This window comes from Halichoerus grypus, chromosome 4 (assembly GCF_964656455.1).
Source record: "Halichoerus grypus chromosome 4, mHalGry1.hap1.1, whole genome shotgun sequence".
NCBI lineage: Eukaryota > Metazoa > Chordata > Mammalia > Carnivora > Phocidae > Halichoerus > Halichoerus grypus.
The window spans coordinates 68,532,445-68,552,535 of NC_135715.1; the positions used below are offsets into that span (position 1 = coordinate 68,532,445).

Below are 20,091 nucleotides of genomic sequence, written 5' to 3' on the forward strand. Positions count from 1 at the left end.
ACTAGGAGCTGGTTCTTTGAAAGAATTATTAAGATTGATAAACCCCTGGCCAAAATTATCAAAAAGAAAAGAAAAAGCACCCAAATTAGTAAAACCATGAAAGAAGAGAGATCACAACCACCACCAAAAAAATACATACAATTATAAGAACATATCATGAGCAACTACATGCCAAAAAACTAGACAATCTGGAAGACATGTTTGCATTCCTAAAGACATATAAACTACCAAAATTGAAACAGGAACAAATAGAAAACCTGAACAGACCCATTACCACCAAGGAAATTGAAGCAGTAATCAAAATCTCCCAAAAGGGTGCCTGGGTGGCTCGGTCGGTTAAGCGTCTGCCTCAAGCTCAGGTCATGATCCCCGAGTCCCAAGACTGAGTCCCACACGGGGCTCCCTGCTCAGCGGGGAGTCTGCTTCTCCCTCTGCCCTTGAACCCTGCTCATGCTCTCTCTCTCTCGCTCACTCTCTCTCTCAAATAAACCTTAAAAAAAAAAAATTCTCCCAACAAACAAGAGCCCAGGGTGGGATGGCTTCCCAGGAGAATTCCACCAAACATTTAAAAAAAAAATTAATACCTATTCTTCTGAAGCTGTTTCAAAAAATAGAAATGGACGGAAAACTTCCAAACTCTTTCTACAAGGCCAACATTACCTTGATCCCAAAACCAAAGACCCCACCAAAAAGGAGAATTACAGACCAATAGCCCTGATGAACATGGATGCAAAAATTCTCACTAAAATGCGAGCCAATAGGATCCAACAGTACATTAAAAGGGTTATTCACCACAACCAAGTGGGATTTATTCCTGGGCTGCCAGGGTGGTTCAATATCCACAAATCAATGTAATACACTACATTGATAAAAGGGAGAACAAGCAGCAAATAATCCTCTCAACAGATGCAGAAAAAGCATTTGACAAAGTACAACATCCTTTCTTGATTAAAACTCTTCATAGTATAAGGACAGAAAGAACATATCTCAATATCATAAAAGCCATATAAAAAAAGCCCACAGCAAATATCATTCTCAATGGTGAAACACTGAGAGTTAGTTTTTCCCCTAAGGTCAGGACCATGGCAGAGATGTCCACTATCACCACTGCTGTTCAATACAGTACTAGAAGTCCTAGCCTCAGCAATCACACAACAAAAAGAAAAGGCATCCAAATCAGCAAAGAAGAAGTCAAACTCTCACTCTTCGCAGATGACATGATACTCCATGTGGAAACCCAAAAGACTCCACCCCAAACTTGCTAGAACTCATACAGGAATTCAGCAACGTGGCAGAATATAAAATCAAGGCACAGAAATCAGTTGCATTTCTATACACTTAACAATGAGAGAGAAAAAAGAAATTAAGGAGTCAATCCCATTTACAATTGCACCTAAAACCATAAGATACCTAGAAATAAACCTAACCAAAGAGACAAAGGATCTGTACTCAGAAAACTATAAAACACTCATGAAATAAATTGAGGAAGACACAAAGAGGTGGAAAAATGTTCCATGCTTGTGGAAAGAATAAATATTGTTAAAACGTCTATGCTATCTAGAGCAATCTACACACGTTTAATGCAATCAAAATACCATCAACTTTTTTCAAAGAAATGGAGCAAATAATCCTAAAGTTTGTATGGAACCAGAAAAGACCCCAAATAGCCAAAGGAATGTTGAAAAAGAAAACCAAAGGTGGTGGCATCAAAATTCTGGACTTCAAGCTCTATTACAAAGCTGTAATCATCAAGACAGTATGGTACTAGCACAAAAACACACACATAAAACACACACACACACACACACACACACACACAGATCAATAGAACAGAATACAGAAGCCAGAAACAGACCCTCAACTCTATGGTCAACTAATCTTCAATAAAGTAGGAAAGAACATCCAATGGAAAAAAGACAGTTTCTTCAACAAATGGTGCTGTGAAAATTGGATATCCACATGCAGAAGAATGAAACTGGACCATTCCTTTATACCAGACACAAAAATAGACTCAAAATGGATGAAAGACCTATATGTGAGACAGGAATCTATCAAAATCCTAGAGAAGAACACAGGCAGCAACCTCTTCGACCTTGGCCGCAACAGCTTCCTCCTAGACACGTCTCCAAAGGCAAGGGAAACAAAGGCAAAAATGAACTATTGGGACCTCAAGATAAAAAGCTTTTGCATAACAAAGGAAATAGGCGACAAAACCAAAAGACAACCGACAGAAGGGGAGAAGATACTTGCAAATGACATATTAGATAAAGGGCTAGTACCCAAAATCTATAAAGAACTTATCAAACTCAACACCCAAAGAACAAATAATCCAATCAAGACATGGGCAGAAGACATGAACAGACATTTTTCCAAATTAGACATCCAAATGGCCAACAGACACATGAAAAAATACTCAAGATAAGTCGGCATCAGGGAAATACAAATCAAAACCACAATGAGATACCACCTCACACCAGTCAGAATGGCTAAAATTAACAAGTCAGGAAACAACAGATGTTGGTGAGGATGCGGAGAAAGGTGAACCCTCCTACACTGTTGGTGGGAATACAAGCTGGTGCAGCCACTCTGGAAAACAGTATGGAGGTTCCTCAAAAAGTTGAAAACAGAGCTACACTATGACCCAGCAATTGCTCTACTGGGTACTTACCCCAAAGATACAAATGTAGTGATCCAAAGGGGTACATGCACCCCAATGTTTATAGCAGCAATGTCTACAACAGCCAAACTATGGAAAGAGCCCAGATGTCCATCAAAAGATGAATGCGTAAAGATGACGTGGTATATACACACAATGGAATACTACTCAGCCATCAAAAAAAAAAAAAATGAAATATTGCCATTTGCAACAACGTGGATGGAACGAGAGTATTATGCTAAGCAAAATAAGTCAACCAGAAAAAGACAAGTTATCATATTATCTCACTGATACGCAGAATTTAAGAAACAAAACAGAGGATCATAGAAGAAGAGAGGAAAAAATAAAACAAGATGAAACCAGACAGGGAGACAAACCATAAGAGATTCTTAATCATAGGAAACAAACTGAGGGTTGCTGGAGGGGAAGGGAGTGGAGAGATGGGGTAACTGGGTGATGGACATTAAGGAGGTCATGTGATGTAATGAGCACCGGGTATCATATAAGACTGATGAATCACAGACCTGTACCTCTGAAACCAATAATACATTACATGTTAATTTAAAAAAATTGTAAGTAAAAAATAAAAATGAGCCAACTTTACAATAGAATAAAAAAATACATAAATGTTTAAACAAATAAATAAATTGAGAAAAACAGACAATTCTATTCTTCCACGCAGAAGAATTCCCAGAAATTTATGTAAATATTCCCCCCTCAAGGCATTGGAATGTAAGTCTCTACCCCCTTAAATGTGGTTTGCATATAGTAACCTTCCAAAAAGTATAGTATGGAAAGGGGAGGGAAACAGAGAGTAATTTTTCAGTGGAGATACATGAAAAACACTTACTGTAAAATGGCATCTTGGATAGGGTCCTGGGACAGAAAGGGACATTAGGTAAACACTAAAGACATCTGAATAAAAGGTGGGTTTTAATTAATAATAATGTTTCAATATTAGCTAATTGTGCCAAATGAACCACACTAATGTTAGGATATTAACAAGGAAAATTGAGTGTGGTGTATATTCTCTACTATTCACAGTTTTTCTGGAATTTAAATGTACTCTAAAATAAAAATTCATTGAAAAAATATAAAAAAAAGATTCAAAAAAAAACGAAAGAATGAGAACTTGCCATTTGCAACAACATGGATGACAAGTAAAATAAGTCAGAGAAAGACAAATGCCAAATGGTTTCACTTATATGTGGAGTCTAAAAAAACAAAGTAAACAACTAAACAAAAAGAAACAGACTCATAAATACAGAGAACTGATGGTTACCAGAGGGGTGGGGGGTGAGGGAATACCGCAAAAAGGGTGAAGGAGACCGGAAGATACAGGCTTCCAGTTATGGAATAAATAAGTCACAGAGATAAAAAGTACAGCATAGGGAATATAGTTTTTGGTACTGTAACAGTGTTATATGGTGACAGATAACTATACTTGCAGTGAGCAGAGCATAACATAAACTTGCTAGATAACTATGTTGTACACTTGAAACTAATGTAACACTGTGTGTCAACTACAATAAAAAATAAAGGGGAACTTTTAAAAAATGAAAAGAAAGTCCATTAAATATATGCTGTCTATAAGAGATATGCTTTGAAAATAAAAACACAAGTCAGGTTAAAAGTATAAAAATTATACATCATGAATGTAAATAGTAAACATAAGAGAAGTGGCGTGGTTACATTAATATCAGAAAAAAATTAACTTCAGTAAAGGAGAATAATCAAAGGCAAAAAGATCAACTCATCCAGAAGGCATACCAGTACTAAATGAGAATGCATCTAATATCAGAGAACTTGAGGCAAAAACTGTATTACGGAAATACATGAAGCAAAATCTGATTAAGTTATGGGAAAATGAACAAATCTACAGTTATAGCTGGAAGTTACAATACCCATCTCTCAACACTGAAATGGACAAAAAAATCACCTGTAGACATACAGATCAGGGTTGAGCAAACTACAAGGTAGATCCATGGCCCTCTTCCTGCCTTTATAAAGTTTTATTAGAACACTGCCATGCCCATTCATTTACCTATTGCCATGACTGCTTCTGCACTACAATGAGAATAGCTACAACAAAGGCTATAACCCACAAAACCTAAAATATTTTCTATGTAGCCCTACAAAGTTTTCTGATCCTGATACAGATGATTTGAACAACACTATTAACCAGCTTGACTCAACTGTATCACAGACCATATACTGCACCATAAAATAAGTCTCAAATTTCAAGACAGAAACCTTAGAGCATGTTGTCTGACCACAACAAAACTGTATTAACAATCAACTATAATAAGCTAGCTATGAAAACTCAAAGCATCTGGAAATTAAGCAACACACTTCTAAATAATCCATAAGTCAAAGAAATCACAAAAAAAAACCCAGAAATTTTTAATAATGAAAATAAAATATATAAACATCTGATTTGTAGTTAAGCAATGCTTAGAGAAAAATCACAGCTTTAAGTGCTTATATTTAAAAAGAAAGTCTTAAATTTAAATATCTAAATTCCCACCCTAAGAAACTAGGAAAAAAGTTAAACCAACAGAAAAAAAGAGTAAAGGAATTATCAAGATAAAACCAGAAGCCAATTAATATAAATTGCTGAAACCAAAAACTGTGAAAAGAAATAAAATTGCTAAGACCTAGTAAGAATGACCTAGAAAAGAAGTAAAATACAAACTATCAACATCAGGAATAAAAGAGCAATCACTACAGATCCTATGGGCATTAAAAGGATCAAAAGGACCCAACGGAAAATTACCAATTTTATGCCAAGAGATTTGATGACTTAAAACAACTGCTTGAAAAACACAAGATAAAATAGAAAATCTGTATAACCATATATTTACTAAGAAACAAAATGCGTTATCAAAATCCTTCCCCCACACAAACACCAAAAAATCCTCCATGCTTAGATGGTTAACATTAAAGATATACAAATCTTATATAAACTACTTCTGAATACAGAAGAGGAAATCCTTAACAGTTTTAAAAGGCTAGCACAACCATGCTTCCAGAAAGCATTATAAACCATATTTCTCATAAACACAGACACTAAAATCCCTAAAAAAACAAATCCAGAAACAGATAAATGGACAACACATAACCAAATGAGGTTATCCTAGTACTGCCAGATTGGTTTCACTTCCAAAAATCAAGAAGTATGTTTCACCAAAGTAACAGAATAAAGAATAAAAGCCATACAATCATCTCAATAAATACAAAGGGGGGGGGGGAGAACATCTGACAAAATTCAACACCCTTTCATAATTTAAAAATAAAAATCTCAATAAAAAAGGGAATATCCTCCATCTGATTTCTTTTAATCTACAAAAAACCTACTGCTGACATCCTATTTTATGGTGAAAGACAATGTTTTCCCCTTAAGATCAGGAACAAGACAAAGATGTCCATTCTCACCATGACTCTTTAAACTGAAGATGTGAGATGATGCAATAAGGTGGTAAGACAAAGAAAAAGCTTGTAAGATGAGCAAACGAAGGAATAAAACTGTCTTATTCAAAAATGGTATGATTTTCTTTGTAGAGAAAATCCTAAAGAATCTATTAAAAAAAACTACTGGAACTAAATGAATTTAAACTAAACAAATTTAAAGTAACTATTACTGCACTTTTATATACAAGAAAGAACTGAAAAGGATTTTTATAAAACTTCATTTAATAGCATTAAAAATCTTTAGGAATAAATTTAACATGCAAGATTTCTACAAAGAACACTAAAATATTATTTATTATATATATAAACACACACTAACATATAATTGATGTGTTAACATATTAATATGTAAAAACCCATTTTAGTAGGTTGAGGTAAAGATCTTCCATATACATACATATATATACATATATACATAAGTACATATGTTTATAAATACATGTTAAAGATGACCTAAATAAAAGGAGAGGTATATAACTGTATTAGTAATTGCTGTGTAATAAAACTACCCCAAGGGGCGCCTGGGTGGCTCAGTCGGTTAAGCATCTGCCTTCTGCTCAGGTTATGATCCCACGGTCCTGGGATTGAGCCCCACATCGGGCTCCCTGCTCAGTGGGGAGCCTGCTTCTCCCTCTCCCACTCCCCCTGCTTGTGCCCACTCTCTGTCAAATAAGTAAATCTTTTAAAAAAAAAAAACTACCCCAAAACTCAGCAGTTGAAAACAACATTTATTATCTCAGTTTCTAAGAATCCAGGGACAGCTTGGCTGGTGAGTTTGGTTGAAAGGTCTTTCATAAGGTTGCAGTCAGTTAATAGGTAGGTACATCGTCAACTGAAGGTTAAAGGATCTGCTTCTAAGCTCACTCAAGTCTACTGGCAGAAGGCCTCAGTTCTCTGTCATGGAGATGTTAGGAGACAATACTCCATGGGACTCTTGAGTTTCTGCACATCTTGCAACTGAGGATCGACTGCCCTTTGTTCTAGATTATCATCTTTCAAAGATGTCTATAAAGTGAACAGACTTGGAAGATAAAGTCTCCTCCACAGCAAAGAGCAGGTATGCTTATTGCACATTAAAAAGTATCCAGGTTCCCTATATTCAGAGTTCCTCTCCTGAAACACAACCCGCTGCATAAGCAGGTGTCATCTGGCCCTCTTCATGTTACCAGGTATGAAATGGAGCTCAAGGAACTGGTGCAAAAATGCTGATACCCTAGCTACTACTATAGCACATTAGTGACAGTAAACAGTCTCTCGACTCTGACCCAGGAGCCTCATGTCCTCTTCTATCAGCATCCATGAAACTGAAGTAAGCTAACTTGTTAGCTTACAAGTAGGGCAAAATCTCAGATCCTTCACAATCTTGACAATGGGTCTCTCTACATTATGGTATCTGGTTTCTTCTACAGTGAGAAAGAAAGAAAAAGACCAGTAACAAGCCACCATGTCTTTTTTAACCTAATTTTAAAAGTGATATACCATCACTTTTACCATATTCTATTGGTCACACAGACCAATCCTAATAAAATGTGCAAGGTAGCTATGGAAAGGACACGGAGACAAATGGGAACCATGTTAGAGGCTACCACATTGAATACTGCTACAGGTCATTTTTTCCTATATGTCTCTACAGAGCAACACAATCCTAATCAAAATCCCAAAAGCCTTTTTTAATAGAAATTGACAAACTGATTTTAAAATTTATATGGAAACACAAAAGAATCAGATTGGTCAATGTTGGAGGATTTACACTATTTGATTCCAAAACTTACGGTAACAGAGACAGTATGACACTGGCATAGAAGAAACAAATAGATAAGTGAAACAGAATTGAGTCCAGAAATAAATCTATACAAGTAAGTTCAAAGGATTCTGAACAAAGACACAAAGGCTATTCACTGCAGGAAATGAAAGGGTTTTTTCAAACAATGATGTTGGAATTGGATAAATGTACTTTTAAAAATGAACCTCAACCCCCTACTTCACATTATACATAATAATTAATTCAAGATGGATCACAGCCCTGTACGTAAAAGTTAAGACTATGAAACTTCTAAAAGAAAGCACAGAAAATTATTTTCACGACTTTTGGATAGGCAAAGGCTTCTTACAACTCAAAAAGCACAATCTATTAAAGAAAAAAACTGATTAGATTTCATCAAAATACACTATTAAGGAAAAGACAAACTGCAAACTGAGAGAAAATATTCAATACACTGATCTGATAAACAACTTGTATCCAAACTATACTAAGAATTCTTACACATCAATAATAAAAAGGTATCCAATTTTTTAATGTGCAGAAAACTTAGAAGAGGCATTTACAAAAGAAAATACACTATCAGTAACTATATGAAAAATTGCTCAACATCATTAGCCATCAAGGAAATCCAAAATAAAACCACACTAAGAAATCATTTCATACCAATTAAAATGGCTAAAATTTAAAAATCTGATTATCCAAATGCTGACAAAATGTACAGCAACTAGAATTTTCATATATTCACGGTGGGAGTATAAAATGTAAAATCACTTTGAAAAACTATGTGGGAGTTTCTTATATAGTTAAACACACATCTGCCTATAACCTCACAATTCCATTCCTAGATATTTACTCAAGAGAAATGAAAATAACTGTTTGCAAGAAAATCCATTATAGGCCTTATTCTTAACGGTAAAAAACTGGAAACAACGCAAATGTCCATCAACATTAGAAAAGATAAACTTTGGTATATCCAATGAAATTCAACTCAGCAATAAAAAGAAAAACTGATACATTCAACTTCATGAATAAATCTGGATATATATGTTAAGTCAAAGAAGCTAGATGCAAAAAAGCACACACTGTATGAAGACAGAACAAAACTAATCTATGCTGTTAGAAATCAGTGCTTGGGAGAGAGGGAAATGAATTGAAAAGGCAACCAGGGAACCTTCTGGGTTGACAAAATTGCTCAGTATCATCTTTTGGGTATTGGTTACATGGATATAATTGTCACACCTCATCAGAGTGAGCACCTAATGTCTGTACATTTTACTGTATTTAGTTTACATCTTGACATAAATAAATCAAATACAAATAAATTTTAAAAAAGAATTTGTGAGTTCATTGTATTAATTAAAATTACTTTTTTCCCCTTAGTCTTGGGTTGTCCAGATGTATATTTAGTGTATATATACATACATTTATGTGTATTCAGTAAATATTTAACATCTCCTATGTGCTAAACACTATGCTAGGTTCCAAAATAACAAAGTTCATGCCCTCAAAGGTTAACCAAGAAACCATACTTAAATAAAACACATTAAAATGAGGGTTTCCATTATAGAGATACACAGAGGATCTTGTGAAAAGCAGAAAAAAGCACCACATATTGCCCAAAAGAGTCAGGTATCCGAAAAGCCTTTCTATTAGGTGGGGGATGAAAAGCAGGAGTCTGGACATGTGGACAAGCAGGAATGGACCATTAAAGCAGAGAAATACTGCATACAAAGACACAGAGACAAAGGGTCTAATACAATGGGAAGCTCTGAGCAGTTCAGTGTTTTGGGAATTTAGAGAGCCCAAGAGAAAGTGACAGGAAATGCTGGCAAGGTAGGGAGGTAGGTACGAAACCAATGGTAAGGTATTTAGATTACAGAGACCACGAAGAGCCACTGAATAGTTTTAAGCAAGGAAATGGCACATTCAAATTTGTGATTATAAATATCACTCCATTAAGAGTATAAGAGATAGCCTAGAAGAGAATGAAGGTGGAAGCAGAGGGACAGAAGGCAATGCAGGCAAACAAGCAAGTCATGGTTACTTTTAGTAAACCAACCAAAGGCACATGGACTGAAGAGAAATTTAAGAAATGGACAGAAAAATGGGCAAAGATTAATATCAGACAGTTCACAGGGAAAAAAAATAAGATGGCTCTTAACCATATGAAAAGACACTCAGCTTCACATGTAAGAGAAACATTAACTAAAACTACACTGAGATACCATTTTTCACCTATCATATTGGCAAGAATCCAAAAAGTTTGATTATATACTGTTGGCAAGAGTATAGGGGAACAAGCATTCTCACATACACAGTACTGTTACTACCTCTATGAAACACAATTTAACAGTATCTATCAAAATTATACCTGTTAGATTCTTTGACCCAGCAATTCCACTTCTAGGAATTTATCCTACATACACACCTGCATATGTACAAAAATGATATATGTACAATGTTGCTCAATGCAGAATTTTTGTAACAGTAAAACCTGGAAACAATCTAGCTTATAAAGCCCATCAGTGGGCTTCATAAGAAAAAACTTTATTCTGCCTTCTTTTAAATTACTCTACAATGATAACTCGTATTTTAAACTACCAGTTAAACTGTGGTTCATAAGAAAAATGAACACTCTGCAGTTGTCAAGTGGGGTAGAAGTAGAGAGAGTGAGTGAGTGAGCACTAGCACTTTATACACTAGTAAGTTAAGATCTCCAGTGTATGTTGTTAAGTGAAAAAAGTAAAGGGCAAAGCAGTTTTCCAACACTGATGTAAAACATCTGAGAGGAGAGAAGGGATAAACGTATTTGCATATGGCTGTACTTTTTAAATCCCCAAAAGGATATGTAAGAAATCAATAACATTAGTAAACTCGGGATAGGAATTTGGGAACTCGGCAGATGGGAAGGAATTTGGGAACTCGGCAGATGGGAAGAGGTATGGATGAGAAACTTCTGATTGTGTATCTTTTTTCCTCTTTTTGCTGATTCACTTTTGAAGTATGAATGTGCATACAGTATTTATTAAAAAAAAACTTTGAAAATGCTGTATCAGAATCAACAGGATTTGGTTACTCATTTGACAGAAGAAGAAGGAGGTATCAAGAAGACTCCCATGTTTCTGAATTGATAACAAATCTAGTCAACCCTTACAACTTATTAAAAAAAAAAAAAGATATCTGTGTTATTAACCAACACAGGATGTTAAAGGGTAGAGGAAGGCAGCTCAGTTTTTAACATGTTGTACTGGAGGTATTGTGTCCCATATGATACTACACTAGAAAAGGACGACAGGAAATTTAGGAGAGTGGTCAGGGATACCAGTTGTTAGAAACCTTGGAGAAGAAAACATTTATATCAGCCTAACTTATCTAGGCATTATTTAGTCTATAAACCCAATTAAACCAGAAAATAAACTTAAAAAGCAATTAATTCAAAGAGACACCATAAGGCCACACACACATATCGTTTTCTCACAGACACCAAGTGCTCATTAAAATCTGATTTAATAATCTAGATAATTTCCCAAATTCACAACAGATTATAAGCATCAAAAAAAGACCAGGGGTGTAGCTACCAGAGGCAATCATTTGGCAGCAGCATGAGGCAGCAAAAAATGATGATGATGATCATGATAACACCAATACCTCAAAAAGCACAGCATGCTTCAAGTGTTCTTCATAGGAGTCAAAGTCTCCTATTTTACCATCTAAGACCTGGCCAAAATAGTCCCTCTTTCAAGAAGTTTTTCATGGTTCCCTTGCTCTCAGCCTAACATGATTAATCAATCTCCTTTTATCTAATTCCCTTTTTTTAAAGAATTTATTTGAGAAAGAGAGAGTGTGTATGAGAGAGACCGAGAGATATCACGAGCAGGGGGGGAAGGGTAGAGGGAGAAGCAGACTGTTTTTAAATGTGATATATCCAAATTTAAATGTGAGAAATTCCAAATTTTCAGATATTTTGTTTATACCTTTCTGAAAACGCTTTATTCTGCCTTGTCGTAAATTATTTTATAACTGGTATTTTATACTACGTAGTCTTTCTTCCTACTTGAATACATCTCATAATTGACAAAATATCTTTCATCTTTTTATTTCTGAGCACAAATTTCTTGCATAATATAGCATGTAAATATCCACTTAACAAACAATGATCCATCTTTGCCCTCTCTAAAGTGATGTGCATGGACTTTTGCAACAAATACAGTATCCCTGCACCAACTTTTAATAGTTTTTTGTTGAGTACTTACCAACTTGGTACCAGAGTAAGCATTTGGTCTGGCTTATCCCAAAAAACCAATGAGATAAGCGGTGATAGGAAGTGACAGCTATCTCCTTTATGGGAGATAAAAACGTTCTAAAATCAGATTGTGGTGATGGTTGCATAAACCTGTGAATGTACTAGAAAACAATTGTACACTTTGACAGAGAGAGAGAGAGAGCACGTGTGCATGTGCCCGTGCAAGCACAAGCAGGGGAGAGGGAGAAGGCTTCCCACTGAGCAGGGCCCCAGTGTGGGGCTCAATCCCAGGACCCTGGGATCACATGACCTGAGCTGAAGGCAGATGCTTAACTGACTACCCAGGCGACCCAACTGTACACTTCAATGAGTGAATTGTATTACATGTGAACTATAACTGAATTAAGCTGTTTTTAAATGTGAGATATCTGCTATTATCCCCATTTTACAAATTAAGAAATTGAGGCTTAGAAAGATTAGGTAAATTGCCCATGGTGACAGAACTAACTAGTGATGGAAACAGAATAAAAACCTAAGCAGTCTTCACTCTAAGTCTATATGCTCAATCAAGCTCTTTTGCCTTCCTTACAAAGGGCTTCACTCATCAAGCATTACCTCAAATGCCTACATATGCTCCTACTGCTGCTCAAGTCAGAAATGCCTTGACCCTGGGCGCCTGGGTGGCTCAGTCCTTAAGCGTCTGCCATCGGCTCAGGTCATGATCCCAGGCTCCTGGGATAGAGCCCCGCATCGGGCTCCCTGCTCCGCGGGAAGCCCGCTTCTCCCTCTCCCACTCCCCCTGCTTGTGTTCCCTCTGTTGCGGTCTCTGTGTCAAATTAAAAAAAAAAAAAAAAAGTTTAAAAAAAAAATGCCTTGACCCAATTAGATTACATCATAAAGGTAAGGGAGAAGGCCAAAAGCTAAAAAGAAAGTTACCAAAGAGACCAAGAAAATAAAAAGGTACTCAAGACTTATATTTCAAAGCCTGCCACTTTGAGCATAAGACTACATGAAATACACATGAAATAGCTTGACTGCTACTATCAAAGTTGGTAGGCAGGCCTAATTTGGCTGAGCTGGGGTGAATTACAGTCTTCCTGGACTAGTTCTACCTAGACCAGGGTTTCTCAACCTTGGCACTATCGACATATTGGGCCAAAAATTATTGTGGAGGGCTGCCTCCACACAATGTAGGATGTTTAGCAACATTCCTGACCTCTACCCGCTAGATGCCAGTAGCACCACTGTCCCCACTCCCTCCAGTTATGACATCCAAAATGTCTCCAGACATTGCTAAATAATGTCCTGGTGTGAGGTTTTTGGGGGGGGTGTCTCAAACCCCTACATTTGAAAACCACTGGCCAAGACTCGAGGTAATGATGAAAAAGGGCGAGCTATCTGATGTTAACTAGTGTATACGATAACTGAAGACAGACAAGAACTTTTATTTTGTTTACAGCTTTCCTGAGGTATCTTCGACATACAAAAATCGTATATATTTAAAGTATATAACCTAATATTTTGATACTATACATATGCACTGTGAAAAGATCGCCACAGTCAAGTTAATTAACATCACCTCTACATACTTATCATTTGTGTGGGGGGGCGAGGGAGAGGATCCGGGTGATGGGCAAGAGCCCTTTAAACCAATCACCTCCCAAGGCTACAAGAAAAAATTGCAGTTCATTAAAAAAAAAAAGTGAAGCTGCAGTTGAGGGTAGTATGTAGGGATTAAATAGGAACAAAACCCATATAGTCATGTCAACATCCCCAGATTTCTATACAGTTCAGCCTCTGACACTCTAGTAGAATATCAACTATAGAGAGGTACTGCTAAAGATCAGAAAATAGATGTAAAGGATGTTAGAAATAACATCCTCTCTCTTTGATTGGTTTGAAGCAAAATCAGTTTCCCTTATAATTAAAACTAAGTGTCCCTCATCTCTGGAGGAACTACTGAAATAACAAGGTCAAGGCTGCCATCCCAGCCAGGGAAGAGGAGCAAACCAAATGACAGTATAAATAAAAATGAAATGACAGTTGAGAGTGGGAAGGGGGAGTAATGAGACAAGAGAAGCAGACAGTAGAAGACAGAGCTGACCCTATACAAAATTTATTTGCCCTGACTCTCAAATCTCCCTTCCTGCCTTTATATATCTTTTTAACACCAAGTTAAGGGCTATCAATACCCACAATGTTGCCCTTGGTAATTCAAAGTCTAGGACTGTAGTCTCTCCATTCAAAGCAATGCATCCCTCAAGGTGTCACAGTCTCTAAAATATCATTCTCTTTAAAAGCTGCACCCTTCTCAGTTCATTTCAGATGGAGGAAGGGGGAGGAGGAGTCAAGTAAATTAAGCCACTTAATCTAAAGTATATGCTACAAGTAACCTCTGCCCAATAATCGTACCAAAAAAAAAAAAGTTTACCCTTACTCATAATCAAAGAAATGCAAACCCAAAACAAGATAAAAATTTCACATATCAAATTGGCAAAAAGCATAAAGTTTAATAAAGTCCAATGTTAGTGAACATGTAACATGCATACTCATATACCACTGGTTAGTGTAAATTGTTACAACCTAAATATCACTCAAAAGGAGTCAGAACAAAAAAATTATACATCCATATAATAAAATATTCTAATCATTTTAATTATGTTAATCTATATATGCCAATATGAAAACAGCTCTGTAACAATTAGGCAAAAAGTAAACTGCAGTTTAAAAAAAAAGGTAAACAGTATAATATAATACTACTTGTATAAATTTTTTGAAAAGTAGACTTTCTGGAAACTGTTAACAGTGGATTACTTTTGGGGGGAACAGGAAAAATAGCTTTTATTTTTACTTTTCTGTACCATCAGAAGGTTTTTTTATCATATACATGTACAACTTTTTTTTTTTTTTTTTAATTTTATTTACTTGAGAGAGAAGGAAAAAAAAACATGAGTTGGGGGAGGGGAAAAAGGAGAGGGAGAAGCAGGCTCCCTGTCCAGCAAGGAGCCCAATGCAGGGCTCGATCCCAGGACCCCAGGATCATGACCTGAGCAGAACCACTTACCCAACTAAACCACCCAGGCACCCCCTACATGTACAACTTTTAACTTAAAACATACAAACTCCTCTAATCCCTACAACCTTAACCACTACTCTCACCATCACCTGTCCACACTCCCCCTCCCCCATCTCAATATCTAAAGGCTGACTAAAATTGCCTGATGGGAATTTCAGCTAGTAGAGGATATATTTTGGATCTATAGCTGGGATTTTTCTTTAAAATCTCTTCACTCTAAAATCACCTCTGAGATGAAAAATGAGAAAAAGAATCCCTACACTGCCCAGGGAACCTTAAACTCTCGTTTCCTATCAGGCCCCTAACCGTCCTCTCCTAGAAAGACAACGCTTATGGTTATAATATCCTCTCCTTCTCCTCTCACAGTTTTATATCTAGTCTTGGCTAATTTCACTCTCCCACATAAAGAAGAGCAATCTCAATTATTACTGAAGAGGACGAAGACCTGCCCCTTGCAGAATCACTTAACAGCAGGGATCTTACTGTCTGGTTTTCTCAACTCTCACCACCTTGGTGCAGGTGGCCAACCACTACTCTAAACTTCTATAGGGCAAGATCTCAGTCCTTTTTATTGCATCATCTCTGGTACTAGACGTATATGCAAGCTTAATATTTGTTCATTTTACCTAAATCAGGTTAGAGTGTTCTGTGTCAAAGGGAGAGGCAGGTTAGAGAAGTACTTCCAGGTCATGGCCCTTTAAAGATGCTTCCTGCTTTAATCAGTCTTCCTCCAATCCCCTTAGCCACTTTTAAGTTTTACAACTAAGCCAAGTACTTCTAATTACTGCTTCTTATTAATTTCTAATCATTAGAACACAATAATTCTTATGGATTTTTAAGATATCTTAGATTAATGGCTTTAAGATTTAAACAACTAAATTTTGCTCATCTGAGTTTAACTTAACTTCATAATTTTCTCACTGTGCATGATCGCCCCGTCAACTAAAACAATTACAGTCTCAAAGCAGCAAACTTACCCTATTTTTGAACTAATTAGTGAGAAAAAGCTAAAAATCTTTTCCACATATTGGGGAAAATGGTTATAATCAGGTTGATAACATAATGTGAGGAAGAGCTGACTTCTACACACAAAGGAGTCAGAACTGCAAACCATTTGGCAGCTTCTTAAATACGCTTAAAAAGTAAATACATTCTCAGAGAAATTACTGGGCTTATTTTTAAACTAAGTATTTTTGGAATTTTTAACATTTCCAAACAAGAATACTCAAACTAAACACAATTTTCTCCAAATATGTATTTGAATTGGAAGTGACAAATGACTTGTACAGCAAACTGAGTTTAAAAGTGAAAAAAAAAAAAAAAAACACACTCATACACATACATACATCTTATAACAAAGTAAAGTTTAATACTAACCTCAAAATTACTCTGGCTTACAAGTTTCGGGAAAAATAAATAAATGCCATGTCGAGTAACACTGCACAATGAAAGATCAAGCAGCTCCAGAAGAAAAAGACATGCAAGAGGTTATCTTCTAAGACAACTTAAGGGGACTGAATTCTGGATAAAAATTATTAAAACCAGACTCTAAAACAGATGGTTAACCTTGAAACTTTATTTCTTGACTGAATGAATGAAAAGAAGAGGGGTGAAAGTAATGGAGGATAATACGCTATCTGGCAGTAATTTTAAATATTACTTAAGTCCTGAATTAAACAATACAGACAATAGAAGATTCTAAGCTTCCACAAGAAACTGAGAATTACCCCAATTCCACCATATGAAGAGGACTGTGACTTTGGATAAATCAATTAAATTACAACCTGAACCTAATTCCTCATGCATATGGTGAGTTGATGACCATCTTTTAGTTTCCTTACAGCTAACACTGACAAAGGAAACATCAATTTATTCTTTTCTAACTTATTTACAGTACTTGTCATCCAAGCCAAATCACAGTTGAGTTCCCCTGTTAATTGTAGGCACACATGATCAAAAAAAAAAAAAAAAAAAAAGGAGCAATAAGGAAGCCAAAGGACAATCCTAATTCATGAGGGAAAAGCAGGGGGGAAAAAAAAAAAACACTTCCCAAAATAGCCCCCTCCTCACTAAGTTTTGGGTATATTCTATCATTTCATTCTTCATCAGGGTCCGGTCTAATACAGCGTATCACTTTACTTTAGGCTTAACAAATTATTGATAAAGCCAAGTCTTCAAAATGTTATTCTTTGATCCGTTAAAACTGCAGAACAATTTTTAAATAAATTTAAAACTAAAGCAACTTTTATCCAACAGCCAACTCAGACTACCTGTCAAATAAGCTTAGTAACATTACATGACATCTCGTGACAAGAATCACTATCCTCACATTATCTCCTGTAATTCCTGGAAAAAGTGAGGGAAAAGACAGACATAACTCGACAGGATTAAAAGCAACAGTAAGAAAACTAAAGCTGCTGTGAAAATAAAGCTAATACAAGGAGAATCAATCTCAAAAAAAAAGGAGAAAATAAGAAAGGGCACAGAAGTTCTTAAAAAAAAAAAAAAGACCAATTCAAACTTTACTTGTCAATTAAAATATTCACACCTTGAAGTAACACCCACCCGGAAAAATAATTTTTTAAACCATTAAAAAAAAAAAAAAGGCACTACTTCAGCTACTTCGGTAATCAAAGAATGTCTAAAGTGCACCTTTTCTATATGTATTTGTAAATTTATTTCCAGAGAGTAATGTTCTGATTGAAGACGTGTTTTTTACAGTTAAGTTTTTGAGAATAAATCTATCTTAACATAAGACGTCCTACGTTGAAACTGTCACCTACATATTTACCACTATAAATTTTAATTAGGTTTTCTGCTATCACCAAGTGATACAAGATTAATTGTTCCACAAACTGACCTGCATACACCATAGGAACGCTCGTCTTACTGTCCCTAAAAATGCTAACATCTCTGACAAATGTACTGCATAGATAAGAAGTGTCCTTTTAGCCTTTATTTTGCTTAATACCACACTTTTGTATTTTTAACTGTTTTACTTAAGTGAGTTAATAGAGAAAATGCTCTATCTTGGAACTTTATCTACATGTGTTAGTTGCGAACAATGACTGTATATCCATTCAAGTTTTAAATAATTGTAATTTATTTACAGCTCACCTCATATATAACCACACTTGAATTTTTAAAGTTCATTAGGAAGACAGTAGAAGACTCCCAAATCACTCGAGTCCGCTGACCAGCCTTCGAAATTAAAGGCTGTATCCAAAGTCTCCGAAACTCTAAAGGTAGGGTCGTTCAGGATAGCACTGCCCATCCATCACATAATAAATGTATAAAAAGAGAGTTCATAGCATATTATTCAAAGCAAAATAAAGGGTTCCCTTTTACTGGGTTAGTGAGGATTCTTAAAACATGTGTTGAGAGAGTAGGGAACTGCTCTTTCAAACCCTTCCCTGAGTTTACACGCTCTCCGGGAAGGTAGGCAGTAACATGGCAAGTCTGAAGGCGAGGCGCTGCATTTCAGGGTTCAGATTCATTCCCTCAAATAACTGTACCTCTGCTTGGCGTAGCTTGAACGTATGTACCAAAAAACAACAGCAGCAGCAGCAACAACGTACAAGGTTTTCCTTCTGACCAAAAACTTTTCAAGTGTCACTAAGATAACTGGTGCAAAAATGTCAACTATTTACAACTGCACACCATTTTCATTGTCATTCCAACTCCGAGGCTTCCTAAAGGGAAGCCAGAGCCCAGTCGGAGCCCGGGAGGAGTCCCTTCAGCCAGTGCTGAGCTCTTCCTCCACTAGGTCCTCAGGTTCCCCCAGCACCAGCTCCGAGAGCGCGGTGAGCGCGCTTTATCTCCGGCGACTGGCAAGTAACAGTGTAAAAATGTCACTCTAGCAGCCCGTTTCCTCGCCCGGAGCAAAGGCTGGGCGGCGCGGGCGAGGCGCGCGGGGACCCGGCGGAGGAGCGAGGGCGCCCGAGGCCCGCACGCCGCCCGGGGTGCAGCCCCGACCCGCGCTCCCCACCCCTCGCCCGGAAGGGGGAAAACCCGCCAGCGGGAGGATTCAACAGGAGCACCGCGCCGCCCGCCTGCCGCCCGGGAAACAGCCGCCGGCCGGCCGGGACGCGGGGGGAGGGGCGGCGGCGGCGGGGCGCGGGCGGCCGGGCTGCGGGGCGCGGACCCTCGCCCGCGCGCAAGGTCACCGCCCACCGCCCGCCGCCCGCCGCCGCCGCGGGCGCCCCGACTGGGGCCAGGGCGGCAAGTTTAATTTCCCGAGGCTGCGACTGAGCCCGCGGCGTGGAGGGAGCGCGCCGGCCGCGGGGCCCTCCCCACCCCCACCGCGCAGCCCGGCCCACGCCCCCGGCCCGCGCCCCACTACTTTCGGCCCGGGCCGCCGCCAGGCAGCCGGCGGCTGCAGCCCCCAATGCCGGGAGGCGAGTCTCGGCTGGCAGGCGGGCGGCGCTTGAGCCCCGCCACAGACACAGCCGCGGTGGCGGGCGCTGAAAAATGGAGCACGGCGACCAGAGAAGAGAGACATTTTCTTCCCGTTAACTGAATTGTTTCCTACCTCCGGGTGCCCGACTCGCTACTCCTCTCACTCCGCTGCTCTCCGGGATCCGCCGCCGCCGCTGCATCCAATCGCCTCCTCCCCCCCCTCCCCTTCCGCAGCCAGCCCGGCCGTTCCTCCTCCTCTCCGCTTCAAAATGGCGCCAAGCGCTCTTCGGCGGCTGCTCCAATCGAACCGCCGCGGACAGCACCCGGGGGCAGGCAGTGCGCGGCGTGGGTGCGCAGCGCCCCCTGCCGACCAGACAGTCCTGGGCGCGCGCCCGCCGGCCCGCTGGGCTCGCCCCGCCCTGTCCCCGCCCCGTCCCCGCGCGCGCGCCCAACTCTGCCCCGCCCCATCGCGCGCGCACACAGCC

At 38.3% G+C, this 20,091-nt stretch overlaps 1 protein-coding gene across 7 annotated transcripts in view; it reads right to left on the minus strand.

Annotated features, from left to right (window-relative positions):
* PDS5B (PDS5 cohesin associated factor B) overlaps positions 1-19,850 on the minus strand; it is a 193,367-nt gene extending 173,517 nt beyond the window's left edge. For 6 of the 7 annotated variants that reach the window (XM_078070475.1, XM_078070474.1, XM_078070476.1 and 3 more), the window contains exon 1: positions 19,740-19,850. The gene's annotated coding sequence lies outside the window, so the exon portion shown is untranslated. The remainder of the gene's footprint in view (positions 1-19,739) is intronic. The other variant, XM_078070472.1, reaches the window with a different exon arrangement.
* Positions 19,851-20,091: the final 241 nt, after the last annotated feature.